This window comes from Callithrix jacchus, chromosome 16 (genome assembly GCF_049354715.1).
Source record: "Callithrix jacchus isolate 240 chromosome 16, calJac240_pri, whole genome shotgun sequence".
Classification (NCBI taxonomy): Eukaryota; Metazoa; Chordata; class Mammalia; order Primates; family Cebidae; genus Callithrix; species Callithrix jacchus.
Genome location: NC_133517.1, coordinates 43566637 through 43588843, shown reverse-complemented (window position 1 = coordinate 43588843; position 22207 = coordinate 43566637). Strand labels below are relative to the sequence as shown.

The 22207-nt window shown below is 38.2% G+C and overlaps 1 long non-coding RNA gene across 4 annotated transcripts in view; it reads right to left on the bottom strand.

The window, feature by feature from the left end:
• The window catches only part of LOC103788537 (uncharacterized), a 586955-nt gene that overhangs the window by 43232 nt on the left and 521516 nt on the right, over window positions 1–22207 (bottom strand). The window contains exon 5 of one of the 4 annotated variants that reach the window (XR_013528276.1): window positions 11578–11654. The exons of the other annotated variants lie outside the window; for them this stretch is intronic. This is a non-coding gene — a long non-coding RNA (uncharacterized LOC103788537). The remainder of the gene's footprint in view (window positions 1–11577; window positions 11655–22207) is intronic. 4 annotated transcript variants of the gene reach the window in all.

Here is a 22207-nt window from a genome sequence, read left to right as displayed (position 1 = left end):
TTCTATTTATTTACTTTTCTTTTTTCATTTTTAATCATAATCTTAAAGAGACACTTTATTGATGTAATTAGACGAGTAGACCAATAAAGAGAGAAGGTTGCACAACTTTCTCTTCACAGCCCTTTGGCAACCCAGAAGACAGGAGAAAATAATGTATTCACCATTTTTACACCTGCCACACACATTCTCTGGAGAGTTCAAGAAGAAAAGCAAAATAAAGCCTCAATGGTGATAGGTATTAGAAGTAGAAATGGAGTAAGAAGAAAAAATAGAAGAGCTTGCTTTCAGAATTACTTTCCTCACTTCTAGCCCCTTGCTTCAACAACTCTCACCACCCGGTCCAAGGTCATAAGCCAGAAGGATTGTGTAGCTTAGTGTCAAAGAAGGAAGAGCACCTGGGTGGAGATGTGCAATGTGTGTACCTGAGTATGGCTTAGGAAGACCTAGTTCAGGATTGTGGTCCAAGAAGTGGAAAGGACAGAGAGGTTTCTCTGTGGCAATGAGGTCAGAGGATAGGGTGGGGAAAGGGGTTGAGAAGGTGGCTCCAGGGTATGATGGCTCCATTCCCTGAGCTTATGGGACCATATGGCTGTGGACACAATGCCAGACATTGCTGAGCAAACCTCAAAGGCTCCAGATTGGGACACTGGTATTTAACCGCACATTGTTGCTGCCATCCACAGCCTTGCAAACAATGTTCAATTCCTCTACCTATCTGGCACAGGGGCTTACAGCTGCTGTACCCCCCCCAGGCCCAGTTCCTCTTGTGGCACTGTTACTCTCCATCCAGGTCAGCCACCTGCCAGGTTTGGCCCCATTTAGAGACACAGCCCTTCAGATGATAGCCCTGCCACCACCACTTCATGCATACCCCTATTGGTCACCTCACCCGACTCTACAGTCTCCCTTGCTTAGGGCTCTGCAATGGCCAAGAAGTTCCTGAATGTATGGAACCAAGTCAGAATCTACAGTGTCCCAGTCCACACCTGAAAAGAAGCCTTTGTTATCCCACTGTTGCTAGTGGCTGTATCTTTCTTCTGGCTCCACATTCCTTCCCTTTGCCCCAGTCATTTGACAGAGTGTGCACCCACCATGGTGGGAACCACCACCCAAAAAGGAGAGCATGGTCACCAGGCAGAAGCTGCCCATTTACCTTATATGCCACTGAGTTTCAGAATCCATGGCCCGAGACAGAGGGATGCTCCATATGCAGCCCCAGTGGGGCCTGAGTCTAGTCCCTCAAAGCAGACATGGGCCTCAGTTTCACAGAGTTGATGACCAGCCTAGGCTAACTTCTTACAGAGCTGTGCCCCAGCTCCACATGCAGTGCCAGTAGCTATCCTCCATTCCAGACTTTTTACTTATTTGACATGAGTCATCTCAGAGCACCAGTTGCTGGCAGACTACAGAGTGTGATCCTGCGATTAGGGAACTTGAACTCCTGTACCTCCAGGAATAGGAGCACCTACTGACCCCAAGTTACCTCTACTACACGCAGGCAAAATGTACCTGGGTCCAGGCTAGGTACAGACAGATGGTACTGAGTGAAGACTGGGTTAGACGTAATACAATTTTCCATCAGCAGCTGGAGAGGGTGTGAGGCAGAGGAAGGTGGGGCCTCTGTATTAAAGAAGAGTTAGCTGTTGACTTTCAGAGCTGAGTGATGCGTTGGATCATCAGTGTAAGGGTCAGAGATCACCAAAATGGGCCTTGTCTTTGGGGTTAAGCTCCTCAGTCTAATCCTGAGCCAGTAACTCATGCAAGTAGGACTAGTAGTGAATAGTGCAAAGGGCCCAAAGGTCTCATGGGACCCCAGCTGCTAGCATCAGTTTTGATGCCCCCTGCTGGGTGTAGGTGTACAAATTCTGTGATGTAAAAGAACTTACAGGCCAGAGTCACCCAGATCCCAGTGTCAGGGCTGCTGTGTGAACGCACTTCTTCCTTCGTGTATAGGCTTGGAGACTCCTGAGCAGCCCTACACCCAAGAGTCGTGATAGGCCGACCCTGTCCAGCCTGATCTACAAACAAACTGTTTTGCCTGCCTGGTACCTGCTAGGGCTCATGAGAGGGCAGCACTACAGCCTGACAGTGAGCAGGAGTTCAAACCATAGCCACCGCTCAGCTTTCCCCCAGCCATTGGCTGCTGTGCTTGCTTACTGGAGACGGAGACAGGTAGGGTGTCACAGGAGGGCTCAGAGCTGGCACTAGCTGAGTCTTTGTTTCCACCGTCACTCGACATCTTTAATTTGAATTGATTACAGCCCCAGTGGGTGAGGAGTGGGAACCTCATTAATTTTTGGAACTCGGGCAGTGGAAGATGATAGGAATCCAGAGGTTAAACTGAAAGGTGAAAGACTTTGGGATGCTTTTGTTCTCTCCCTACAGATGAGGGTTGGCGAGAGGTGAAAAGCAGAGAGAGAACCAAGACAAAATTTGTTTTTTTTTTTCCTTTTAACCTTTATTTATCTTTGGTGATATCTTTGTACTGTGTTTTTTTTCTATGCTTATTGCAATTAGTAAGTACATGACCAGTTTTTTTGATTGCTGGTTTTATCTACTGCCTTGTCCAAACACACAGAGTGATTATGTCTGAATCAGCCCTGGGAACTCTGATGCACTGAGGTGAAGATTTATCCATTCCCTGTTAGTATTTAAATGCCATTTACACACACACACACACGCACACTGTGGGCTCCAAGCCAGATATACTCATATCCTCCTCAGGCCTTCTTGCCTCTAGCTTTGACCTTTCCAACAATCTAGGGGAAGGATATTATGAGCTGGCCCATAGTGACACTCTTTAACTGTGGTCCATTTTACCATATGGTATGGGTTGGCACTGTATCCCCCAGGCAAATCTCATCTTCTACCTCCCATAATTTCCATGTGTTGTGGGAGGAACCTGGTGGAAGATAACTGAATCATGGGGGAAGGTCTTTCCCGTGATGTTCTCATGATAGTGGATAAGTCTCATGAGATCTGATGGTTTTAAAAATGGGAGTTTCTCTGCACAAACTCTCTTTGCCTGCTGCCATCCAGGTAAGATGTGACTTGCTCTTTCTTGTTTTCTGCCATGATTGTGAGGGCTCCCCAGCCATGTGGAACTGTAAGTCCATTAAACCTCTGTTTCCTTCCTGTCTCAGATATGTCTTTATCAGCAGCATGAAAATGAACTAATATAGTAAATTAGTATCAGTAGATTGGGGTACTGCAGAAGAGAACCTAAAAATGTGAAAACAATTTTGGAATTGGTTAACCAACAGAGGCTGGGACAGTTTGGAGGGCTCAGAAGGAGAAAGAAAAATGTGGGAAAGGTTGGAACTTCCCAGAGACTCGTTGAATGGCTTTGACCAAAATGCTGATGGCAACATGGGAAATAATGTCTGGGCTGAGCTGGTCTCAGAAGGAAATGAGAAACTTGTTAAGAATTAGAGAAAACATGACTCTTACTAGGTTTTAGCAAAGAAACTGGTGGCATTTTGCTCCTGCCATAGAGTCTTGTGGAATTTTGAACTTAAAAGAGATTATTTAGGGTATTTGGCAGAAGAAATTTTTAAGCAGAAAAGCAAGTACGCATTTGGTTTTATAAGGGGAGCATAGCATAAAAGTTTGGAGGCAAGAAAAAGAAATAAAAGTAATCAATTAGGGAAATAGGAAGACACATTGTCTCTATTTGCAGATGACATGACGGTATATTTAGAAGACACCATCATCTCAGCCCAAAATCTCCTTAAGCTAATAAGCAACTGTAGCAAAGTCTCAGGATACAAAATCAATGTGCAAAAATCACAAGCACTTCTATACACTAATAACAGAGAGCCAAATCATTAATAAATTCCATTCATAATTGCTACAAAGAGAATAATATAATTAACAAGGGATGTGAAGGACCTCTTCAAGGGGAACTACAAACTCCTATTTAAGGAAATAAGAGAGGACACAAACAGATGGAAAAACATTGCATGTTCGTGGTTAGAAAGAATCAATATTGTAAAAATGGCCATACCACCCAAAGTAATTAATAGATTAAATGCTATCCCCATCAAGCTATCATTAACTTTCTTCACAGAACTGGAAAAAAACACCTTAAACTTCACATGGAACCAAAAGAGAGCCCACATAGCCAAGACAATCCTAAGCAAAAAGAACAAAGCTGGAGGCATCACGCTACCTGACTTCAAACTATAATGCAAAGCTACAGTAGTCAAAACAGCATGATACTGTTACCAAAACAGAGATACAGACCAAAGGAATAGAGCAGAGGCCTCAGAGGCAATGCCACACATCTACAACCATCTAGTTTTTGATAAACCTGACAAAAACAAGCAATGGGGAAATAATTCTCTATTTAGTAAATGGTGTTGGGAAAACTGGCTAGTCATATGCAGAAAGCTGAAACTGGACCCCCTCCTTATATCTTATACAAAAATTAACTGCAGGTGGATTAAAAATTTAAACATAAGACCTAAAACCATAAAAACCCTAGAAGAAAACCTAGGGAATATCATTCAGTACATATGCATAGGCAAGAACTTCATGAGGAAAACATCAAAAGCAATGGCAACAAAAACCAGAATAGACAAATGGGATCTGATTAAACTCGAGCTTCTGCACAGAAAAATAAACTATTATTAGGGTGAACCACCAACCAACAGAATGAAAAAAAATTTTTGAAATCTACCCATCTGACAAAGGGCTAATAACCAGAATCTACAAAGAAGTAAAACAAATTTACAAGAAAAAAACAACCCCATCCAAAAAAGGATACGAACAGGCACTTTTCAAAAGATGACATTTGTGTGGCCAACAAACATATGAAAAAATGCTCATCATCACTGGTCATTAGAGAAATACAAATCAAAATCACATTGAGATACCATCTCATGCAAGTTAGAATGGTGGGGCACTGCCTACTGGAGCTTTGAGAAGCGGGCCTCCATCCTCCAGACACCAGAATTGTAGATCCACAGACAGCATGCACCATGTGCCTGGAAAAGCTGCAGACACTCAAAGCCAGCCCATGAAAGCTGCAAGGAGGTGGGTGCTATACAAAGCCACAGGGATGAAGCTGCCCAAGGTTGTGGGAGTGCACCACTTACATTAGTGTGACCTGGATGTGAAACATGAGTCATAGAGATCATTTTGAAGCTTTAAGTTTTGACTGACCTACTGAATTTTGGACTTTCATGGGCCTGTAGCCCCTTTGCTTGGGCCAATTTTTTTCCATTTAAAATGACTGTATTTACTTAATGTCTGTACCCACACTGTATCTAGGAAGTAACTCACTTGCTTTTCATTTTACAGGCTCATAGGGAAAAGGGGCATGCCTTGTCACAGATGAGACTTTGGACTGTGGATTTCTGAATTAATGCTAAAATGAGTTAATACTTTGTGGGACTGTTGGGAAGGCATGATTGGTTTTGAAATGTGAAGACAAGAGATTTGGGAGGGTTCAGGGGCAAAATTATATGGTTTGGTTCTGTGTTCCCACCCAAATCTCATCTTGTAGCTCCCGTAATTCCCACATATTGTGGGAAGGACATGGTGGTAGATAATTGAATCATGGGGGTGGGTTTTTTCTGTGCTGTGTTTATGATAGTGAATAAGTCTCACAAGATCTGATGGTATCAAATTGGGAGTTTCCCTGTACAAGGTCTCTCTTTGCCTACTGCTATGCATGTAAGATGTGACTTGCTTCTTCTTGCCCCCTGCCATGATTGTGATGCCTTTCCAGACATGTGAAGGTGTATGTCCATTAAACCTCTTTTTATTCCCAGTCTTAGATATGTGTTTATTAGCAGTGTGAAAATGGACTAATACACCATATTTAGTAACATTTCATTATGTTATCATATGAAGTTTAGTAGTGGTTATTATTTTTCTATTTTTATCTTTATATTTTTATTCAGTTACTACAAAATAATGAGAAATGTTATTATATTTTTATCCTCTCATATTTTTAATCTTTGAGAAGAACTTAATCTTAGGAAGGATTTTGAATATAAGATCTCTTTCATTGTAATTTATCTATGTGTTAGAATTATTAAATCAGCCATTTCTGTAAAAGTAATCTCATTATGAAAACAAAATAAATAAATATTTAGGAAAGTGTAAGTATTCATATTAATATGAATTAGCTTGTCATTTATTTTCTTTTAAACAGAAGGCAGCCCTAATCTGTTTAGCCTCTTAGAGATTTATAGGATTTCTAGTGCTGAAAAAGCAAGGAACACAAACCTGTCTTACTTCGACTTTTACTGAGAATTGAATTTGTATAGAGAGTTGTGAAATAGAACTATTCTTTTTCTCTTCAGCACTGAATATTGATTTTAAATTGGGGATATAAAATGCTATTAGATTTTTATTATATATTCAATTCTAACAACTTTGTGAAGCTATATATGATATAGAAAGCAGGCTAGAGATACATCACCAACAAGTAAGTTTTACTTAAGTTAATTCACATTCAGGTTAATAGTAATTAACTATAATGATTAATGATTAAATCTATTAAATTCATAAAACAGTTTATAATTATGTGTGTTTGCACTAAATTTATTGTTAATGTTATATTTATGTTTCTTTTTGCTAATTCAATTTTTATGAATCTTTAGGAATTGTACTGAATTTTTTTAAGTGTTTTAGCTGAAGTGATATTCGATCCATAGCCCTTATTATTGGCCAATTCACCCTTGAGCTTGTTCTGGTAATGTCAACTGATAATTGGTGAAAGCTGAGTTCCTCATAGGGCACTATTCTTTCTTCAGGGAATTTCCTCACCTGAAGTATCACCCATCCCAAGAGATGGCCTGCAGCCAATGACTGGTTAAAGAGATAAAAGTCCTAACCTCTTTGCCTCACTTGTGCATAGTTCTGAAGTGTCTTTCCAGCTTCGTACCTTTTAGTAGGATATGCTGAGGGCTAAACTGCAACAACATGCTAGTTAGCTTTTGCCTCTGCCCAATTCTACTTTCATCACTTCTTTACAGGTCTATCTTCTCAAAACATTCCCCAGTAAAACCTTTTGCATGAATCCCTCTCTCTTTTACCAGGAAACCTATCTTAGTATAAAAAGCTACTTTAGGAGGCAAGAACCCTACAGTGGGATTTTGGAGATAGGTTCCTTGTTAGGGGACAAAAACGGCCCCATAACTGACTGAAAGACTACTGATAATCCGTATCAAGCTGTAGCAGCACAGTTGCTAAACATTTAGCAGCAAAAGAGAAAATAAGGCCAGGCATGGTGAATCATGACTGTAATCCAAGCACTTCTGGAGGCCAAGGTGGAAGGATTGCTTGAATATAGGACTTTGAGACCAGTGTGGGCAACATGGCAAGACCACAACTCTATAAAAAATATAAAAATAAGCCAGGCATTGTGGTGCATCCCTGCAGTCCCAGCTACTCAGAAGACTGAGGTAGGAGAATTGCTTGAGCCCTGATGGTTAATGCTGCAGTGAGTCATGATCACAACATTGCACTCCAGTGTCTTGCTGAGCAACACAGCAAGACCCTGTCTCAAAAAAAAAAAAAAAAACAAGTGAAAACACTGGGTTATGTAATAGCTTTCATGTCTCGAAGGTGTCGATAACATGGTAACTCTAAGGGCAATGGAATCGCTGTACGTGGTTTACTCATTAAAGAGAGACAATGACATGCAGAGCATAATTAGTCACAAATTCAAGAAAAAATGTTAAAGCTAAAGAGCTTCCTTGGAAACCAATAGAAAACTTTAACTTCCTATAACCAGAGGACAAAAAAAAAAAAAAAAGAAAATCAAGGAACTAGGCTTAGGAGATAACAGAAAAAATAACAATTCTTCAGAGAAGGTTAAATTTTTAGCCTCTGTAGGTTTCCTATGCCAAGGTAAGAGCACCAAGGTGGAAGAAAAGAGATTGTAAGACTTGGGAATCAAATTTTAGTAGACGTAGATAAGAAACTGGAATTCTTAGATTATACTCTACACACCAGGCCTGCAATGTGGACAACTCATCCCTGCGAAGAGATAATGATGATGGATAACTGGTCTAAAGTGGCCACTGTGTGTGGGAGTCATAGCTGGGGTTGTGTGCTCTGTGGATTCAGCAGGGTGCAAGAATAGACAAAAGCTCTGCCCCCTACCTAGTTGACAGGGCAGCAGCCCACACTCCTGGGCACAGCTGTAGATTCCCCACTGTGGCTCCAGAACCTGGTATTCCTGCACTCTCAGAGGTCCAGAAAATCCCTGCCCCTGCAGGATTGAAAGTTTCTGCTTCTGCTTCCTGGCCTCTCCCTACTCCCAGCAACTGCTCCAAGGCAGAGCAAAATTGTGGCCTCGCCTGGGTGCAGTTGCAAACTGGCTGGGTGTGCACACACTCAGGGCAGCAGTATCATACTAACCCTTTGCCACCTCAGCTGCCACTGGACTTTGGCTGCTGACAAGAATGGGAGGGAGACTGAGGGAGTGCTGAGGGTGGCTCCTGGTGCACGCCTGCAGGTGCTCCTTGGCATGAACAGCCTGTGTGCCATGGATGGCATGTTGATGGTGGCAGGAGGCAGATAGGCTCCTGGGCAGAAAAGGGGTGGTTCTTTGGTATAGCCCACCATCAAGCCAGAGAGATGGAGTGAAGCCTGAGGGCTGGGCTGCCACTCCATGTAGAGTCTGTGACCCAGATTGAGAACTTATGGCGTTTTTTTCAGGCCCACCCTTGGCCACTCATGGACCAATCAGCATGCACTTTCTCCCTTCCAAGTCAATAGAAACCCTGGACTCAGCCAGACTTGGACAGTCATCAAGACTACCAGCTGTGAAAGGAGCTACCCACTTTGGGTTTGCTTGACTCATTGCAATGGCCGGCCTGAGGAAGGGAGCAACCCGCTCTGGGTCTTTTCGCTGCTGACAGCTGGACACTGGTTGGTATGACCTGCCTGTGGATAAGACCTATCCACTCTGGATCTCCTACCCATTAAGGGCTGTACTCACTGGATGACCTGCCTGCTTAAAGAAGCTACACACTCCAGGGTCTCCTCTTTGCTGAGAACTGGACACTCATCAGAAGGACCTCACTGTGGAAAGAAGCTACCCGCTTTGGGTCTCCTGAGAGCTCTTCTGTCATTCAGTGAAGCTCCTCCCTGCCTTGCTCACCCTCTATTTGTCCATGTATCTCATGTTTTCTGGATGCAGGACAAGAACTAGGGACCTGCCACATGGTGGGACTGAAAGAGCTGTAGGCTGGGCATGGTGGCTCACACTTGTAATCCTAGAACTTTGGGAGGCTAAGGTGGGCAAATCACAAAGTCAGGAGTTTGAGACCAGCCTGGCCAATATGTAAAACCCCATCTCTACTGAAATATTGCATTACTGAAAGATCCTTTGTCTCAGTTCTAATTTTTCTTTGCAGCACCAAGAATCTACTGCCAACATCTATTTTCAACATATAGTAATAATATAGAAGAAAAATTACTTACCACTTTTGCTATGGAATTACATATAGACATGACTATTGACATATAAAGAAAGGTCCTTAGTAGAAACATATAAAAATATATATTTAATGTATTCCATCATTTAATGCATTTGGGAATAATTGTTTTTAATATAGACAGTGGTTCAATTGTGATTGCTCAACTTTATGGTGATACAAAAGCAATACTCATTCAGTAGAAACAACTTTGTCTATCTGCACATCTGTTTTTTACTTTAAATATAATATTTAGTAAATTTTGTGAGATATTAAACACTTCATTATAAAATGGCTTTGTATTACATGACTTTTTCTAACTATAGGCTAATGTAAGTATTCTGAGCACATTTAAGGTAGGCTAGGTTTGATGTTTGGTAGGTTAGATGTATTAAATGCTTTTCAAACTTAGACATTTTAACTTACTATAGGTTTCTAGGGATATTACCCTATCATAAGTCAAGGAGCATCTGTATAGATAGTAACTGAGAAGTAAGACTTAAGCTTTTAATGATTCCCAGACTACTTTATGTATAGTGTCCTTCAGCACCTTGCACTTGTAATTGCTATGGTGCATACAATTCCATACTTAAAATAATTTTTTAAATTGAGAATCTTTCCAAATAGAAAGATATTTGATTGCATTAGAACAAATTGATTATAAGTCGATTTTCAACTAATAAAATAAATTTATTCAGCACTGTTGCTAGCTGATTTACATTTATAAGATGATTAGACATTAAGATTTTATTTTAAACATTTTCTATTACTTCATTAGAAGCAATATTTAGCCATAAACTGGAAGTAATTAGAATATTTACTATAATCCAAATATAGATTCAAATATTTTATAGCATGTAGACTTAATTATTTATATACTTACATCCACAAATATAATTATTCATTTATGAAATATTCCAGCATTGAACTATACATATGTTGATTACCCTTTTCAATGTTGCCTGCTTTTGCTGCTTTACAGAAGTAAACTAATTTATGTTCTCGAAATTTCTTCTTCCTCTCTGCTACGACTTGAAAGTATATCCTCCAACATTTGGGTTCTGCTAACATGATAGTATTAGTAGGTGGGGCCTTTAAGTGGTAATTAGGCCATGAAGGCCACTCCCCTGTTGACAGAATTATGACCCCTTTAAAAGAAGGGGTCATGTAGCTTTCTGCCTGCTTACCCTTCTGATTTGTCATATAAGGTCACAACAAAAAGGCTCTCACTAGACAAAATGCTATCCATCACCTTGATCCTGGACTTCCCAGCCTCTAGAGTTGTGAGAAATAAATTTCTGTTCTTTATAAATTACTGATTCTCAAGTGTTTTGCCATAGCAGTGAAAAGTACAGAAACACACAAAGAAGAAACTCTCCCTGTGGGACAACTCTTCTTCTCCCATGTATGTCTGTTCAACTGCCTAACCCAGTCCCTGGTGTAGTGGGTCCAGAATAAGGGATGAGTACTTTTCTGTTCTATTTCCTTTTTAATTGAAAAATAATAGTTGTATATATTTATGACATACAATATGTTTTGATAGATGTATACATTGTGGAATGATCAAATAAGGCAAATTAGCATATTCATAACCTCAAAGTTTTATTATTTCTTTGTGTTGAGAACATTTAAAGTCCTCTCTTTTAGCCATTTTGAAAAATAAAATACATATTGTTTTAAAAAGACTCTCAGAAATGTTTCTGATGTTAGTTTATTTTTTGCTAAAGACAGGGTTAGCAGATGATTGACTGTCTACCTGATGACTGTGACTTCTTTCTCTAGTTTTGGGGCAGTAATGTTATCTAGCCTGCTCTGCTGTGGTGGTGGCTATGCAACACAGTTAGGAGCAATCAGACAGGAGTTCTTGGTATAGCTCCCAAGAAGTCTCATTAAAAGAGGGCACAGCCAGAGGGCTACCATTTAAGCAGCTATAACTGTCTCACAGGAACCATTTTTACCCATCTTTTCACAACTCTACCTTTAGTGATATCATGTTAGTAGCTTAAATTCAGCCACAGTGGGAATATTTACACATGAATCAACAAATTCTACAAATCAAGAACTATCCCCACTCTGCCCCCACCCTCATCTCCTTTCCTGGAGATGACTCACAAATACACCACAGGAGCAAACTTACCAGTTGCTTCTTGCCCTTCTCATTTTTCCTAGTATTCAAACAATAATATAGGAGGTGAAGGAACCACATGTGGGTGTCTAGAAACATAGTAGAATTACTGTATTAGTTCCGGACTGCCTACTTTCAAATTTCTTGTTACGTGAGAAAGTTAAAACCCCTACTTTATGTAAGCCATTGTGAATATGTGTGTTGCTAAAATTAAATACTACTTTAACAAACGTGATAGGAAAATTACATCTTTTTCACCAATGATATGTGTTTCTTTTAATGTTAGTTTTAATTAATTATAGTTTCATACATAATTATTATTTTACAGGTAAATTAGTGGGTAAGAAGCACATCAACAGATAATTGCTGAGTTTTGATTGGTAGAACCCACTTTGTTGACAATAGGAATGACTTACATATGATCTGGTTATATTCATTTATAGAAGTGCAAGTTTCACATGAAGATTTTATGAAGGATTTGAACATATAGAGGACATTTATTTTTTTCTTATTGCATTTTAGGTTTTGGGGTACATGTGCAGAACATGCAAGATAGTTGCATAGGTACACACATGGCAGTGTGTTCTGCTGCCTTCCTCCCCTTCACCCACATTTGGCATTTATCCCCAGACTATCCCTCCCCAGCTCCCCCCCACCACTGTCCCTCCCCTATTCCCCCCAATAGACCCCAGTGTGTAGTACTCCCCTCCCTGTGTCCATGTGTTCTTATTTTTCATCACCCGCCTATGAGTGAGAATATGCAGTATTTCATTTTCTACTCTTGTGTCAGTTTGCTGAGAATTATGTTCTCCAGATTCATCCATGTCCCCACAAAGGACAAGAACTCATCATTTTTGATTGCTGCATAATATTCCACAGTGTATATGTGCCACATTTTTCTCAGTCCAGTCTATTATTGATGGGCATTTAGGTTGGTTCCAGGTCTTTGCTATTGTAAACAGTGCTGCAATGAACATTTGTGTGCATGTGTCCTTGTAGTAGAAGGATTTATAGTCCTTCTATAAATTTGTAGTTGGATATATACCCAGTAATGGGAATGCTGGGTCAAATGGAATTTCTATTTCTAAGGCCTTGAGGAATCACCAAACTGTCTTCCACAATGGTTGAACTAATTTACACTCCCACCAGCAGTGTAAAAGTGTTCCTATTTCTCCACATCCTGTCCAGCATCTGTTGTCTCCAGATTTTTTAATGATCACCATTCTAACTGGCATGAGATGGTATCTCAATGTAGTTTTGATTTGCATCTCTCTAATGACCAGTGATGATGAGCATTTTTTTATATGAATGTTGGCCTCATGTATGTCTTCTTTTGTAAAGTGTCTGTTCATATCCTTTGCCCATTTTTGAATGGGCTTGTTTGATTTTTTTTCTGTAAATCTGTTTGAGTTCTTTGTAAATTCTGGATATCAATCCTTTGTCAGATGGGTAAACTGCAAAAATTTTTTCCCATTCTGTTGGTTGCCGATTCACTCTAGTGACTGTTTCTTTTGCTGTGCAGAAGCTGTGGAGTTTGATTAGGTTCCATTTGTCTATTTTGGCTTTTGTTGCCAATGCTTTTGTTGTTTTGGTCATGAACCTTGCCTACTCCTATGTCCTGAACGGTTTTGCCTAGATTTTCTTCGAGGGTTTTTATGGTGCCAGGTCTTATGTTTAAGTCTTTAATCCATCAGGAGTTGATTTTAGTGTAAGCTGTCAGGAAGGGGTCCAGTTTCTGCTTTCTGCACATGGCTAGCCAGTTTTCCCAACACCATTTATTAAACATGGAATCCTTGCCCCACTGCTTGTTTTTGTAAGGTTTATCAAAGATTGTATGGTTGTAGATATGTTGTGTTTCCTCTGATGCCTCTGTTCTGTTCCATTGGTTTATATCTCTGTTTTGGTACCAGTACCATGCTGTTTTGATTACTGTAGTCTTGTAGTATAGTTTGAAATCAGGTAGTGTGATGCCCCCCACTGTGTTCTTTTTGCTTAGAATTGACTTGGCTATGCGGGCTCTCTTTTGGCTCCATATGAAGTTCATGGTGGTTTTTTCCAGTTCTGTGAAGAAGGTCATTGGTAGCTTGATGGGGATAGCGTTGATTCTGTAAATTACTTTGGGCAGTATAGCCATTTTCACAATATTGATTCTTCCTAACCATGAACATGGAATGTTTCTCCATCTGTTTGTGTCCACATAGAGGACATTTGAGGTAACTCATGACAGAAGGTATTTCTCCAATTGAAATATTAAATAAAATTGATATCCAATATATAATGTTATCTAACTCTCATTTCCTGGTACAACTACTTCCAATTTTGTACAAAAATTTATAAGAAGTCATATAAAAATAAACAGCAAACAATGTACAACAGCACATCCCAAACTTTGACTTATAGTCAACCCATTGGAGAAATCTGGAAGACATTTCAATTATTCATAAGAACAATGAATGAGTTCGAATGAAAAGCAAAGCACGTTCATACAGAATATGCTTCTAAATGTAGAGCAAAGTGATTCATGTAAAAGATGTAAAAAGTACTATATTTCTCACATAATGTGGTTTAAAAACCCAATTTTGTGTGTTATTCAGAAACCTGGTCAATTAAAAAAATAAATTACAATTTAGGAAAATAGCAACTATTTAATAACTGAACTAATGTATCTATATTCCAAATTTAGCCCAAGAAAACTTTGTATAATAGATAAATTCATTCTGTCATTTGATTGGTAATGACGACATTTTGTGTGTGTGTGTGTGTGTGTGTGCATTTTCACCACCTTATTATACTATTCTAGGAGATAATAAACATGAGAACCAGAAAGTTACTTTTAATTAATATCAACTATAAATGTTTAATATAATTTTAAAAACAAAGCCATACAAGTGAATTAGAAAAAAAAAGAAAGTAAATAATAAGTATTCCTTGAACACAATTTATAATGGGTCTGAGCAAGATGGCAACTACGTGCTACTAGGAAATACCTTTACCACTGAAAGGAACCAAAATATCAAGTGAAGCATCACTTCAAACAGATCTTTTGATGTGTTTAATCTGTTTGTCATTGAAAGTTAATAGAGAGGTGATGCAGGGCTCATAGTTGAAAAAATAAGTCAGGAAACCTGCTCAGATATACTTGGTGCCACCTATGACAAACCTGCAGCCAACATCATACTGATGAATCTGAAAGCATTCCATGTAAGAGCTGAAAAGAAACAAGGATGCCCACTCTTACCATTCCTATTACATATAGTACTGGAAATCCAAGTCAGAGTAATCAGGAAAGAGAAAGAAATAAAAGGCACTTAAACAGAAAAAGAGAAGTCAAATTATCTGTCTTTGCTGATGATATGTTTCTCATTTCTTTCTTTCCAACTTTTAGGTTTGGAGGTACATGTACAGGTTTGTTACATGGATAAATTGCATATTGTTGGAGTTTGGTATGCAGATTCTTTCAAAAACTAGGTAATAGACATAGTGCCCAATAGGCAGTTTTTTGATCTTTATGCTCCTACCATCCTCCACTCTCAGGTAGGGAACTGTCTATGGTTCCCCTCCTTGTTCACGTGTACCCAGTGTTTAGCTTCCACTTAAAAGTGAGGAGTTAAGCTATTTGGTTTTCTGTTCCTGTGTTAATTCACTTAGAATAATTACCTCCAGCTCCATCTATGTTGCTGCAAAGAACAAGAGCTCATTCTTTTTATGGCTGTGTAGTGTTGCATGGTGTATATGTACCACATTTTCTTTAGCCAGTCCACCACTAATGGGCACTTAGGCTGATTCCATGTCTTTGCCATTGTGAATGGAGCTGTGTCGAATATACATATTCATGTGTCTTTATGGTAGAACAATTAATATCCCTTTGAATGTATACAAGTATTGGGATTGCTGGATTGAATAGTAGCTCTGTTTTAAGTTCTTTGAGAAATCACACTGCTTTCCACAGTGGCTAACCTAATCTCTATTCCTATCAGCAGTGTAAAAGAATTCCCTTTTCTCCACAACCTCACTACCATATGGTATTTTTAGGCTTTTAAATAATAGCTCTTCTGACTGGTGCAAGATGGTATCTCATTATGGTTTTGATTTCTATTTCTCTAATGATTACTGATGTTGAGCATTTTTATATGCTTGTTAGCTGCAAGGATGTCTTCTTTTGAGAAGTGTCTATTCATGTCCTTTGCCCACTTTTTAATAGCTTCTTAACGCTTTTTGTTTGTTAATTTGTTTAAGGTTATTACAGCTACTGGATATTAGACCTTTGTCAGATGCTAGTTTGTAAATATTTCTTCCTTTTTATACATCATGTCTTTACCCTGCTGATAATTTCTTTTGCTATGCAGATGCTCTTTAGTATAATTAGGGCCTATTTGTCAATTGTTGTTAAAATTGGTTTTGGTGTCTTCATCATGAAATACTTGCCAGGGCCTATGTCCAGAATAATATTGCCTAGGTTTTCTTCTAGAGCTATTATTACTTTTTGTTTTACATTTAATTATTTAATTCATCTTGAGTTAATATTTGTATATAGTAAAAGGAATTAGTCTAATTTCAATCTTCTGGATATGGATAGTGAGTTGTTGAAGCAACATTTATTGAATAGGGAGTTCCCTTCCTAGTTGCTGTTTTTTCTTGTCTTTGTTAAAGATCAGATGGTTGTAGATGTGTGGATTTATTTCTAAGTTCTCTAACTTGATCCATTGGTATATGTGTCTGTTGTTGTACCAGTACCATGCTGTTTTGGTTACTATTGCCCTGTAGTAGAGTCTGAAATTGGGTAGTGTATTGCGCTGGCTTTGTTCTTTTTATTTATGATTGATTTAGCTTTTTGGCCCCTTGTTTGTTTCTATATTAATTTTAAAATATTTATTTTTTAATTCTATGAAAAATGTCATTTGTAATTTGATAGTAATACCATTGAATCTGTAAATTGCTTTGGGCATTATGGTCATTTTAATGATACTGGTTTTTTTTCTATTCATAATCATGGAATGTTTTTTCATTTGTTTGTGTCATCTCTCATTTATACGAGCAGTGTTTTGTAATTCTTGTTGTAGAGAACTTTCATCTCCCTGGTTAAATGTATTCTTAGGTATCTTAGTATGTGCGTGTGTGTGTGTGTGTGTGTGTGTGTGTGTGTGTGTCGTGAGTAGGATAGCATTCTTGATTTAGCTCAGAGTTTGAATGTTATTGTCGTATAGATGTGCTGCTTACATTTGTACATTGATTTTGTATCCTGAAACTTTACTGAAGTAACCTACCCGTCCTGGGATTTTTTTTGATGGCATCTTTAAAGTTTTCTAGGTATAGAATCATATCATTAGTAAAGAGAGATAATTTGACATCCTCTCTTCATATTTGGGTGCCTTTATTTCTTTCTGTTGCCTGATTGCTCTGGCTAGGGCTTCTAGCACTATGTTGAATAGGAGTAGTAAGAGTGGTAAGACATCTTTGTCTTATCCTGATTCTCAGGACAAATTCTTCCAGCTTTGCCCATTCAGGATGATTTTGGCTATGGGTTTGTAATAAATGGTTATTATTTTGAGGCATGTTTTAAGAGTTTTTAACATGAAGGTGGTATTGAATTTTATTGAAAGCCTTTTCTGCATCTATTGAGACACATCTATTCGGATTTTGTTTTTGTTATGTTTATGTGATGAATCATAATTTTTTTATTTATACATGTTGAAAACAACTTGCATCCTAGTGATAAAGCCTACTTAATTATGGCGCATTAGCTTTTTGATGTCTTCCTGGATTTGGTTTTCTGGTATTGTGTGGAGAATTTTTGCATCTATGCTTACCAAGATATTAGCCTGAAAGTTTTCTTTTTCTTTATTTCATCTCTGCCAACTTTTGGTACTAAAATAATGCTGGTCTCATAGAATGAGTTAGGGAAGAGTCACCATTTATTTATTTATTTTTTATATTTTCAATAGGTTTAATACCAACTCTTCTTTTTAAGTCTGGTAGAATTTATCATTAAATTCATATGGTCCAGGGATTTTTATGGTTGGTAGGCTTTTTGTTACCAATTCAATTCTGGAAGTCATTATTGGTCTTTTCAGGGTTTTAATTTATCCCTGGTTCAATCTTGGGAGGTGGCAGATTTCCAGGAATTTATTAATTTCTTGTAAGTTTTCTGGTCTGTATGCACAGAGGTATCCATACCAGTCTCTGAGGGTACTTTTTTTTAGATTTCTGTGACTTCAGTGGTAATGTCCTCATTTTATTTCTGATTTTTTTTTAATCTGGATCTTCTCTCTTTTTATCAATCTAGCTAGTGTTCTATTAAACTTATTAATTCTTTCAAACAACCAACTTTCAGTTTCTTGATCTTTTGTATGGTTTTCATATCTCAGTTTCATCTAGCCCATCTTTGGTTTGTTCTTGTTTTTCTAGTCCTTCCAGGTGTGATGTTATGTTGCTGATTTGATAAATTTCTAACATTTTGATGAGAGTGTTTGGATAGCATTTCTATACATCAATACTATTCAAGCTTAGAGGCAAACAAGAAATGCAACCTATTTACAGTAGCCACAGGATAATACAAAGTACCTAGGAATACATCTAACCAAGAAAGTTAAATATCTCTAGAAGGAGAACAATAAAACACTATTGAAACAAATCATAGATGACAGAAACAAATAGAAAAACATTCCATATTTCTGGATCCAAAGAATCAGCATTGTTAAAATGTCCATACTGCCCAGAGCAATCTACAGATTCATGGCTACTCCTATCAAATTACCAAGGTAGTTTTTTACAGAATTAGAAAATAAACTATTCCAAAATTCATATGAACCAAGAAAGAGCCCAAATAGCCAAAGCCTTTTTAAACAAAAGGAACAAACACAGAGGCATCACATTACCTGACTTCAAACTATACTACAGGTATACAGCAACAAAACACTATAGTGGTGATACAAAAGTAGACACATGGGCCAATGGAACAGAATATCAAAACTAGCAATAAAGCAGCATACCTACAACCTACTAGTCTTCACCAAATTTAACAAAAATTGGTAATTGGGAAAGGACTCCTTATTCAATAAAGGGTGTTAAGGAAACTGGCTAAGCATGTGCAGAAAAATAAATCTGGACCACTGCCTAACACCATATACAAAAATTAACAAAAGATGAATTAAACACTCAAGTATATGATCTCAAATTGTAAGAATTCTCAAAGAAAACTTAAGACATACACTTCTGGACATTGATAAAACATTTATGATCAAGTCTGTAAAAGCAAATGCAACAAAACAGAAATTGACAGTTAAGGCATAATTAAACTAAAGAGCTTTTGCACTTACTTGATAGTAAAAAAACTATCAAGAAAGTAAACAGATTATCTACAGAATAAGAAAAATTAGTTTCAATCTATGCATTCAACAAACATCTAATATCCAAAATCTATAAGGTATTTATGCAATTTAGCCAGTTAAGAACAACCCCACTAAAAAGTGGGCAAAGAACATAAACAGATACTTCTCAAAGACGACATACAAGCTGCCAACAAACATGAAAAAAATGCTCTGCATAATTAATCATTAACAAAATACAAATCAAAAAGACAATGGGATACCATCTCACACCATTTGGAATGGTTACTATTAAAAAGTCCAAATTGCAGATGTTGGTAAGGTTGCAAAGAATGGGATATGTTTACATATTGTTAGAGAAAATGTAAATTTCTTTAACCATGGTGGAAAGAAGTTTTTCAAAGAATTAAAATTATTATTACCATTCAACCCAATAATCCATTACTGTTGTATAACTAGAAAAAAATTAGTCATCCTACCAAAAAGACACAGGCACTTACATGTTTATCACAGCAGTATTCACAATATCAGTGATATGGAATCAACCTGGGTGCCCATCAATGATGAATTGGATAAAGAAATGGTGGTAGATATATACCATGGAATACTATGCAGCCATAAAAAGGAATGAAATTATGTCCTTTGCAGCAGCATTGATGAAGCTAGATGCTATTATCCTGAGCACATTTATGCAGAAACAGAAAAGGAAATATCATGTGTTCTCACTTATAAGTAGGTGCTAAATATTGGGTATACGTGGACATAAGTTGGGAACAGTAGATACTGAAGATTCTAAGAGAAGGGAGAGAGACAGTGGGATAAGGGGTAAAAAGCTTCCTATTAGGTACTATACTTACTTCTTGGGTGACAGGGTCATTTGTACCTTAGCATCACACAGTGTATCTGTAGCAGTCTGTTTTCACACTGCTATAAACAGTTGCCCGAGTTTGGGTAATTTATAAAGGAAAGGGATTTAATTGACTCACAGTTCAGCAAGGCTGAGGAGGCCTCAGGAAACTTAGAATCATGGTGAAAAGGGAAGAGGCACAACTTACGTGGTGGCAGGCAAGAGAGAGTGAAAAAGCAAAAGGTGAAGAGCCACTTATAAAATCATCAGATCTTGTGAGAATTCACTCACTATCATGAGAACAGCATGGGGGAAACTTCCCTCATGATCCAATCACCTCCCAGCAGGTCCTACCCTCAACATGTGGGGATTATGGGGTTTACAATTTAAGATGAGATTTGGGTGGTGACACAGACACAAACCATATCAATAGACATTGTATTGAACCAGCATATGGATCCCTGGAATCTGAAATTAAAATGTAGATAGTGTTTGAAGGGAAGAAAAGCATAAAAAGAAATGAAATTCATAATATATCCCATTAAAATAAATTAATTGTACATGTGTAAAAATACTTAATTATTTCTCACAATATTAACAAATAAAAAGTAATATACTGAAAACACTATGATGTTGATTTATGATGCTGGGAACAGAAATAGGGAATAGCATTAAAATGAATGAAAAATAGAATTAAAAAGGCTAGTGACTTAGAACTGAAAGTGATCATTTGCCATCATTTGAGGTGTATGATTAATTGGATGAATTCAGCTGCACTTAAAAGACTTAAAAAACTAATAAAAACATGTCCATGTAATTTACTAAATAAAATCAATTCCTAAAAAATATAGTAATAAAGTTCTTTATTTCTTTAAAAGATAATTAAATTTAGTTATTTGTTTATAGGATTGAAAGATTTTTTTTAATACTGGCAAGGGTATATTTAAATGAACAATTATATAAAGCAATGGGAACATAATTTTTGTAATGCTTATAAAATAATGATTACTGTATATATCAATAAGCTTGATAAATTTCATTAGTGACAATTCCAAGAATGAACTAAGAGAGAAATATATAGGTCTAATAATAATAATTAAAATGGCTATAGGTTATAATATTGTGTTTTTTAAATATTTTATAATTCATTTACATTACTTTTATAATCATAGTCCTATATGGCTAAGGTTGTTAAAATCAATTTTACAATCTTTAAATTGTGAGTTAGTAAAGTGCATCAATATTGAGAAGTAGAAAAACATTATTAACAAACATTAAAACCGTACTTTTTCCTCCCTGTATTCATAATCATTAATGTAAAAATGTTCTTCCTGGAAAATGTCTGCTGAAAGTTGTAGGAGGACCAATGAAGTAAAACAAAGTTCTGAAAAAGTAAATATGGCTCATGAGAAGAACAACTCAGGATTGCAGCTCTCAGTGAATGCGCAGAGGGTGAGTCAAAGCCACATTTCCAGATGGATCTTTGTTACCCACAGAACGGGGAAATTCCCAGGTGTAGGAGAGACACAGGATGCCAGTGCAGCTGTTTTGGCTGCTGTGGCTGCTTCAGCTGGTGCCACAGCAGAGTGGCACTCTGCAACATTCCGCACAAAACACACTGGTCTGGGTGCCCTGTTAAACCAGCAATCTGAGATTTGGGATGGCAGCTTAGCATATCCATCTAATTAAACGGGACTTGGACAGTAAGCCAGACCAGGAGATTCCTGGAAAGTGGCATTTGAGCCAGGACAGTGGGTGCTGCACGGGAAATCACACAGATCCCAGTGTCCTAACAGCAGGTGACTGAAACACCTGGAAGAGAGCCAACCATTCAACTTAAAAAAAAAAAAAAAGGCGCTCTGAGGCAGGGAGCCAGGTGAGCAGGCTCGGTGACAAACAAAACAGTGATTTGAAATGCTCCGAGTGGAGAGTTTCACTGTGGGCACAGCTGAACCCAGGACAGTAGAGCTCAGTAAGGTAGGGACATCCACCATTACTGAGGCAATCCGCCCCTACTGAGGTACACTCCCATTGCTGATGCAGCCTGCTGTTGCTGAGGCAACCCACTGTATCAGTGAGACTCTGCCACAGGGCAGAGCCTGTGGCAGCAGGGCAGACCCCATGCCAGCAGGGCAGAGATTTGGCAGGCAAATAGTGACTAGACTCCCTCCTAGCTGGGCAGGATAGAGCAATGGACACTCATAAAGAAAGCCCCAACTCCTCGAAACAGAGCGTCTGAGGAAAAAAAGTGGTTTTATGAGTTCTGCTGCAGCAGTCTTAAATGCAGCAGTCTAACAGTCCTGAATGAATAATGGAGCTCACAGCTCAGCACTTGAGCTCCTATAAAGTACAGACTGCCTCCTCAAGTAGCTCCCTGACTCCTGTATATCCAAAGAGTCACCTCAAAAAGGACTGATCAGACTGACATTTGGCAGGCAGCATTCTGGGACAAAGATAGCAGAAGAAGAAA